Source organism: Eucyclogobius newberryi, unplaced genomic scaffold, assembly GCF_026437365.1.
Source record: "Eucyclogobius newberryi isolate DKJ021-1_F unplaced genomic scaffold, fEucNew1.0.hap1 SCAF_14, whole genome shotgun sequence".
Classification (NCBI taxonomy): Eukaryota; Metazoa; Chordata; class Actinopteri; order Gobiiformes; family Gobiidae; genus Eucyclogobius; species Eucyclogobius newberryi.
The window spans coordinates 34,817,966-34,825,587 of NW_027315768.1; the positions used below are offsets into that span (position 1 = coordinate 34,817,966).

The window sequence follows — 7,622 nt, forward strand, 5'->3', positions numbered from 1 at the left end:
CAGGACTAAACCAGTTCTGAACTGCAGCTAAACCAGGACTAAACCAGCTCTAAACTGCAGCTAAACCAGGACTAAACCAGCTCTAAACTGCAGCTAAACCAGGACTAAACCAGTTCTGAACTGCAGCTAAACCAGGACTAAACCAGCTCTAAACTGCAGCTAAACCAGGTATAAACCAGCTCTAAACTGCAGCTAAACCAGGACTAAACCAGCTCTAAACTGCAGCTAAACCAGGACTAAACCAGCTCTGAACTGCAGCTAAACCAGGACTAAACCAGCTCTAAACTGCAGCTAAACCAGGACTAAACCAGCTCTGAACTGCAGCTAAACCAGGACTAAACCAGCTCTAAACTGCAGCTAAACCAGGACTAAACCAGCTCTAAACTGCAGCTAAACCAGGACTAAACAAGGTCTAAACCAGGACTAAACCAGCTTTGATCTCCAGCTAAACCAGGACTAAACCAGCTCTGAACTGCAGCTAAACCAGGACTAAACAAGGTCTAAACCAGGACTAAACCAGCTCTGAACTCCGGCTAAACCAGGACAAAACCAGCTCTGAACTGCAGCTAAACCAGGACTAAACAAGGTCTAAACCAGGACCAAACCAGCTGTGACCTGCAGCTAAACCAGGACTAAACCAGCTCTGAACTGCAGCTAAACCAGGACTAAACCAGCTCTAAACTGCAGCTAAACCAGGACTAAACCAGCTCTAAACTGCAGCTAAACCAGGACTAAACCAGCTCTAAACTGCAGCTAAACCAGGACTAAACCAGCTCTAAACTGCAGCTAAACCAGGACTAAACCAGCTCTGAACTGCAGCTAAACGAGGACTAAACCAGCTCTAAACTGCAGCTAAACCAGGACTAAACCAGCTCTTAACTGCAGCTAAACCAGGACTAAACCAGTTCTGAACTGCAGCTAAACCAGGACTAAACCAGCTCTAAACTGCAGCTAAACCAGGACTAAACCAGCTCTAAACTGCAGCTAAACCAGGACTAAACCAGCTCTAAACTGCAGCTAAACCAGGACTAAACCAGCTCTAAACTGCAGCTAAACCAGGACTAAACCAGTTCTGAACTGCAGCTAAACCAGGACTAAACCAGCTCTAAACTGCAGCTAAACCAGGACTAAACCAGCTCTAAACTGCAGCTAAACCAGGACTAAACCAGCTCTAAACTGCAGCTAAACCAGGACTAAACCAGCTCTGAACTGCAGCTAAACCAGGACTAAACCAGCTCTAAACTGCAGCTAAACCAGGACTAAACCAGCTCTAAACTGCAGCTAAACCAGGACTAAACCAGTTCTGAACTGCAGCTAAACCAGGACTAAACCAGCTCTAAACTGCAGCTAAACCAGGACTAAACCAGCTCTAAACTGCAGCTAAACCAGGACTAAACCAGCTATAAACTGCAGCTAAACCAGGACTAAACCAGTTCTGAACTGCAGCTAAACCAGGACTAAACCAGCTCTAAACTGCAGCTAAACCAGGACTAAACCAGCTCTAAACTGCAGCTAAACCAGGACTAAACCAGTTCTGAACTGCAGCTAAACCAGGACTAAACCAGCTCTAAACTGCAGCTAAACCAGGACTAAACCAGTTCTGAACTGCAGCTAAACCAGGACTAAACCAGCTCTAAACTGCAGCTAAACCAGGACTAAACCAGCTCTAAACTGCAGCTAAACCAGGACTAAACCAGCTCTAAACTGCAGCTAAACCATGACTAAACCAGCTCTAAACTGCAGCTAAACCATGACTAAACCAGCTCTAAACTGCAGCTAAACCAGGACTAAACCAGCTCTAAACTGCAGCTAAACCAGGACTAAACCAGCTCTAAACTGCAGCTAAACCAGGACTAAACCAGTTCTAAACTGCAGCTAAACCAGGACTAAACCAGCTCTAAACTGCAGCTAAACCAGGACTAAACCAGCTCTAAACTGCAGCTAAACCAGGACTAAACCAGCTCTAAACTGCAGCTAAACCAGGACTAAACCAGCTCTAAACTGCAGCTAAACCAGGACTAAACCAGTTCTGAACTGCAGCTAAACCAGGACTAAACCAGCTCTAAACTGCAGCTAAACCAGGACTAAACCAGCTCTAAACTGCAGCTAAACCAGGACTAAACCAGCTCTAAACTGCAGCTAACCCAGGACTAAACCAGCTCTAAACTGCAGCTAAACCAGGACTAAACCAGCTCTAAACTGCAGCTAAACCAGGACTAAACCAGCTCTAAACTGCAGCTAAACCAGGACTAAACCAGTTCTGAACTGCAGCTAAACCAGGACTAAACCAGCTCTAAACTGCAGCTAAACCAGGACTAAACCAGCTCTAAACTGCAGCTAAACCAGGACTAAACCAGCTCAAAACTGCAGCTAAACCAGGACTAAACTAGCTCTAAACTGCAGCTAAACCAGGACTAAACCAGCTCTAAACTGCAGCTAAACCAGGACTAAACCAGCTCTAAACTGCAGCTAAACCAGGACTAAACCAGCTCTAAACTGCAGCTAAACCAGGACTAAACCAGCTCTAAACTGCAGCTAAACCAGGACTAAACCAGCTCTAAACTGCAGCTAAACCAGGACTAAACCAGCTCTGAACTGCAGCTAAACGAGGACTAAACCAGCTCTAAACTGCAGCTAAACCAGGACTAAACCAGCTCTTAACTGCAGCTAAACCAGGACTAAACCAGTTCTGAACTGCAGCTAAACCAGGACTAAACCAGCTCTAAACTGCAGCTAAACCAGGACTAAACCAGCTCTAAACTGCAGCTAAACCAGGACTAAACCAGCTCTAAACTGCAGCTAAACCAGGACTAAACCAGCTCTAAACTGCAGCTAAACCAGGACTAAACCAGTTCTGAACTGCAGCTAAACCAGGACTAAACCAGCTCTAAACTGCAGCTAAACCAGGACTAAACCAGCTCTAAACTGCAGCTAAACCAGGACTAAACCAGCTCTAAACTGCAGCTAAACCAGGACTAAACCAGCTCTGAACTGCAGCTAAACCAGGACTAAACCAGCTCTAAACTGCAGCTAAACCAGGACTAAACCAGCTCTAAACTGCAGCTAAACCAGGACTAAACCAGTTCTGAACTGCAGCTAAACCAGGACTAAACCAGCTCTAAACTGCAGCTAAACCAGGACTAAACCAGCTCTAAACTGCAGCTAAACCAGGACTAAACCAGCTATAAACTGCAGCTAAACCAGGACTAAACCAGTTCTGAACTGCAGCTAAACCAGGACTAAACCAGCTCTAAACTGCAGCTAAACCAGGACTAAACCAGCTCTAAACTGCAGCTAAACCAGGACTAAACCAGTTCTGAACTGCAGCTAAACCAGGACTAAACCAGCTCTAAACTGCAGCTAAACCAGGACTAAACCAGTTCTGAACTGCAGCTAAACCAGGACTAAACCAGCTCTAAACTGCAGCTAAACCAGGACTAAACCAGCTCTAAACTGCAGCTAAACCAGGACTAAACCAGCTCTAAACTGCAGCTAAACCATGACTAAACCAGCTCTAAACTGCAGCTAAACCATGACTAAACCAGCTCTAAACTGCAGCTAAACCAGGACTAAACCAGCTCTAAACTGCAGCTAAACCAGGACTAAACCAGCTCTAAACTGCAGCTAAACCAGGACTAAACCAGTTCTAAACTGCAGCTAAACCAGGACTAAACCAGCTCTAAACTGCAGCTAAACCAGGACTAAACCAGTTCTGAACTACAGCTAAACCAGGACTAAACCAGCTCTAAACTGCAGCTAAACCAGGACTAAACCAGCTCTAAACTGCAGCTAAACCAGGACTAAACCAGCTCTAAACTGCAGCTAACCCAGGACTAAACCAGCTCTAAACTGCAGCTAAACCAGGACTAAACCAGCTCTAAACTGCAGCTAAACCAGGACTAAACCAGCTCTAAACTGCAGCTAAACCAGGACTAAACCAGTTCTGAACTGCAGCTAAACCAGGACTAAACCAGCTCTAAACTGCAGCTAAACCAGGACTAAACCAGCTCTAAACTGCAGCTAAACCAGGACTAAACCAGCTCAAAACTGCAGCTAAACCAGGACTAAACTAGCTCTAAACTGCAGCTAAACCAGGACTAAACCAGCTCTAAACTGCAGCTAAACCAGGACTAAACCAGCTCTAAACTGCAGCTAAACCAGGACTAAACCAGCTCTAAACTGCAGCTAAACCAGGACTAAACCAGCACTAAACTGCAGCTAAACTAGGACTAAACAAGGTCTAAACCAGGACTAAACCAGCTTTGATCTCCAGCTAAACCAGGACTAAACCAGCTCTGAACTGCAGCTAAACCAGGACTAAACTAGCTCTAAACTGCAGCTAAACCAGGACTAAACCAGCACTAAACTGCAGCTAAACTAGGACTAAACAAGGTCTAAACCAGGACTAAACAAGGTCTAAACCAGGACTAAACCAGCTTTGATCTCCAGCTAAACCAGGACTAAACCAGCTCTGAACTGCATCTAAACCAGGACTAAACTAGCTCTAAACTGCAGCTAAACCAGGACTAAACTAGCTCTAAACTGCAGCTAAACCAGGACTAAACCAGCACTAAACTGCAGCTAAACTAGGACTAAACAAGGTCTAAACCAGGACTAAACCAGCTTTGATCTCCAGCTAAACCAGGACTAAACCAGTTCTGAACTGCAGCTAAACCAGGACTAAACCAGCTCTGAACTGCAGCTAAACCAGGACTAAACCAGCTCTAAACTGCAGCTAAACCAGGACTAAACCAGCTCTAAACTGCAGCTAAACCAGGACTAAACCAGCTCAAAACTGCAGCTAAACCAGGACTAAACCAGCTCTAAACTGCAGCTAAACCAGGACTAAACCAGCTCTAAACTGCAGCTAAACCAGGACTAAACCAGCTCTGAACTGCAGCTAAACCAGGACTAAACCAGGACAAAACCAGCTCTGAACTGCAGCTAAACCAGGACTAAACCAGGACCAAACCAGCTCTAAACTGCAGCTAAACCAGGACTAAACCAGCTCTAAACTGCAGCTAAACCAGGACTAAACCAGCTCTAAACTGCAGCTAAACCAACCAGCTCTAAACTGCAGCTAAACCAGGACTAAACCAGCTCTAAACTGCAGCTAAACCAGGACTAAACCAGCTCTAAACTGCAGCTAAACCAGGACTAAACCAGTTCTGAACTGCAGCTAAACCAGGACTAAACGAGCTCTAAACTGCAGCTAAACCAGGACTAAACCAGCTCTAAACTGCAGCTAAACCAGGACTAAACCAGCTATTAACTGCAGCTAAACCAGGACTAAACCAGTTCTGAACTGCAGCTAAACCAGGACTAAACCAGTTCTGAACTGCAGCTAAACCAGGACTAAACGAGCTCTAAACTGCAGCTAAACCAGGACTAAACCAGCTCTAAACTGCAGCTAAACCAGGACTAAACCAGCTATTAACTGCAGCTAAACCAGGACTAAACCAGTTCTGAACTGCAGCTAAACCAGGACTAAACCAGCTCTAAACTGCAGCTAAACCAGGACTAAACCAGCTCTAAACTGCAGCTAAACCAGGACTAAACCAGTTCTGAACTGCAGCTAAACCAGGACTAAACCAGCTCTAAACTGCAGCTAAACCAGGACTAAACCAGTTCTGAACTGCAGCTAAACCAGGACTAAACCAGCTCTAAACTGCAGCTAAACCAGGACTAAACCAGCTCTAAACTGCAGCTAAACCAGGACTAAACCAGCTCTAAACTGCAGCTAAACCAGGACTAAACCAGCTCTAAACTGCAGCTAAACCAGGACTAAACCAGCTCTAAACTGCAGCTAAACCAGGACTAAACCAGCTCTAAACTGCAGCTAAACCAGGACTAAACCAGTTCTGAACTGCAGCTAAACCAGGACTAAACCAGCTCTAAACTGCAGCTAAACCAGGACTAAACCAGCTCTAAACTGCAGCTAAACCAGGACTAAACCAGCTCTAAACTGCAGCTAAACCAGGACTAAACCAGCTCTAAACTGCAGCTAAACCAGGACTAAACCAGTTCTGAACTGCAGCTAAACCAGGACTAAACCAGCTCTAAACTGCAGCTAAACCAGGACTAAACCAGCTCAAAACTGCAGCTAAACCAGGACTAAACTAGCTCTAAACTGCAGCTAAACCAGGACTAAACCAGCTCTAAACTGCAGCTAAACCAGGACTAAACCAGCTCTAAACTGCAGCTAAACCAGGACTAAACCAGCTCTAAACTGCAGCTAAACCAGGACTAAACCAGTTCTGAACTGCAGCTAAACCAGGACTAAACCAGCTCTAAACTGCAGCTAAACCAGGACTAAACCAGCTCTAAACTGCAGCTAAACCAGGACTAAACCAGCTCTAAACTGCAGCTAAACCAGGACTAAACCAGCTCTAAACTGCAGCTAAACCAGGACTAAACCAGTTCTGAACTGCAGCTAAACCAGGACTAAACCAGCTCTAAACTGCAGCTAAACCAGGACTAAACCAGCTCAAAACTGCAGCTAAACCAGGACTAAACTAGCTCTAAACTGCAGCTAAACCAGGACTAAACCAGCTCTAAACTGCAGCTAAACCAGGACTAAACCAGCTCTAAACTGCAGCTAAACCAGGACTAAACCAGCTCTGAACTGCAGCTAAACCAGGACTAAACCAGCTCTAAACTGCAGCTAAACCAGGACTAAACCAGCACTAAACTGCAGCTAAACTAGGACTAAACAAGGTCTAAACCAGGACTAAACCATCTTTGATCTCCAGCTAAACCAGGACTAAACCAGCTCTGAACTGCAGCTAAACCAGGACTAAACTAGCTCTAAACTGCAGCTAAACCAGGACTAAACCAGCACTAAACTGCAGCTAAACTAGGACTAAACAAGGTCTAAACCAGGACTAAACCAGCTTTGATCTCCAGCTAAACCAGGACTAAACCAGCTCTGAACTGCATCTAAACCAGGACTAAACTAGCTCTAAACTGCAGCTAAACCAGGACTAAACTAGCTCTAAACTGCAGCTAAACCAGGACTAAACCAGCACTAAACTGCAGCTAAACTAGGACTAAACAAGGTCTAAACCAGGACTAAACCAGCTCTGAACTGCAGCTAAACCAGGACTAAACCAGCTCTAAACTGCAGCTAAACCAGGACTAAACCAGCTCTAAACTGCAGCTAAACCAGGACTAAACCAGCTCAAAACTGCAGCTAAACCAGGACTAAACCAGCTCTAAACTGCAGCTAAACCAGGACTAAACCAGCTCTAAACTGCAGCTAAACCAGGACTAAACCAGCTCTAAACTGCAGCTAAACTAGGACTAAACAAGGTCTAAACCAGGACTAAACCAGCTTTGATCTCCAGCTAAACCAGGACTAAACCAGGACAAAACCAGCTCTGAACTGCAGCTAAACCAGGACTAAACAAGGTCTTAACCAGGACTAAACCAGCTCTGAACTCCGGCTAAACCAGGACAAAACCAGCTCTGAACTGCAGCTAAACCAGGACTAAACCAGGACTAAACCAGGACTAAACCAGGACTAAACTTTTTACAACACACACACTAACCGAAATAAAAATCAAAGTCACGACCAGAGGCTTTTACAAACAAACAAAGCAAAGAAAGTAAAGTTGTGCAAA

General features: G+C 45.1%; 1 protein-coding gene across 1 annotated transcript in view; it reads left to right on the forward strand.

The window, feature by feature from the left end:
- LOC140360017 (E3 ubiquitin/ISG15 ligase TRIM25-like) overlaps positions 1–7,622 on the forward strand; it is a 246,013-nt gene that overhangs the window by 203,727 nt on the left and 34,664 nt on the right. The window lies entirely within an intron of this gene.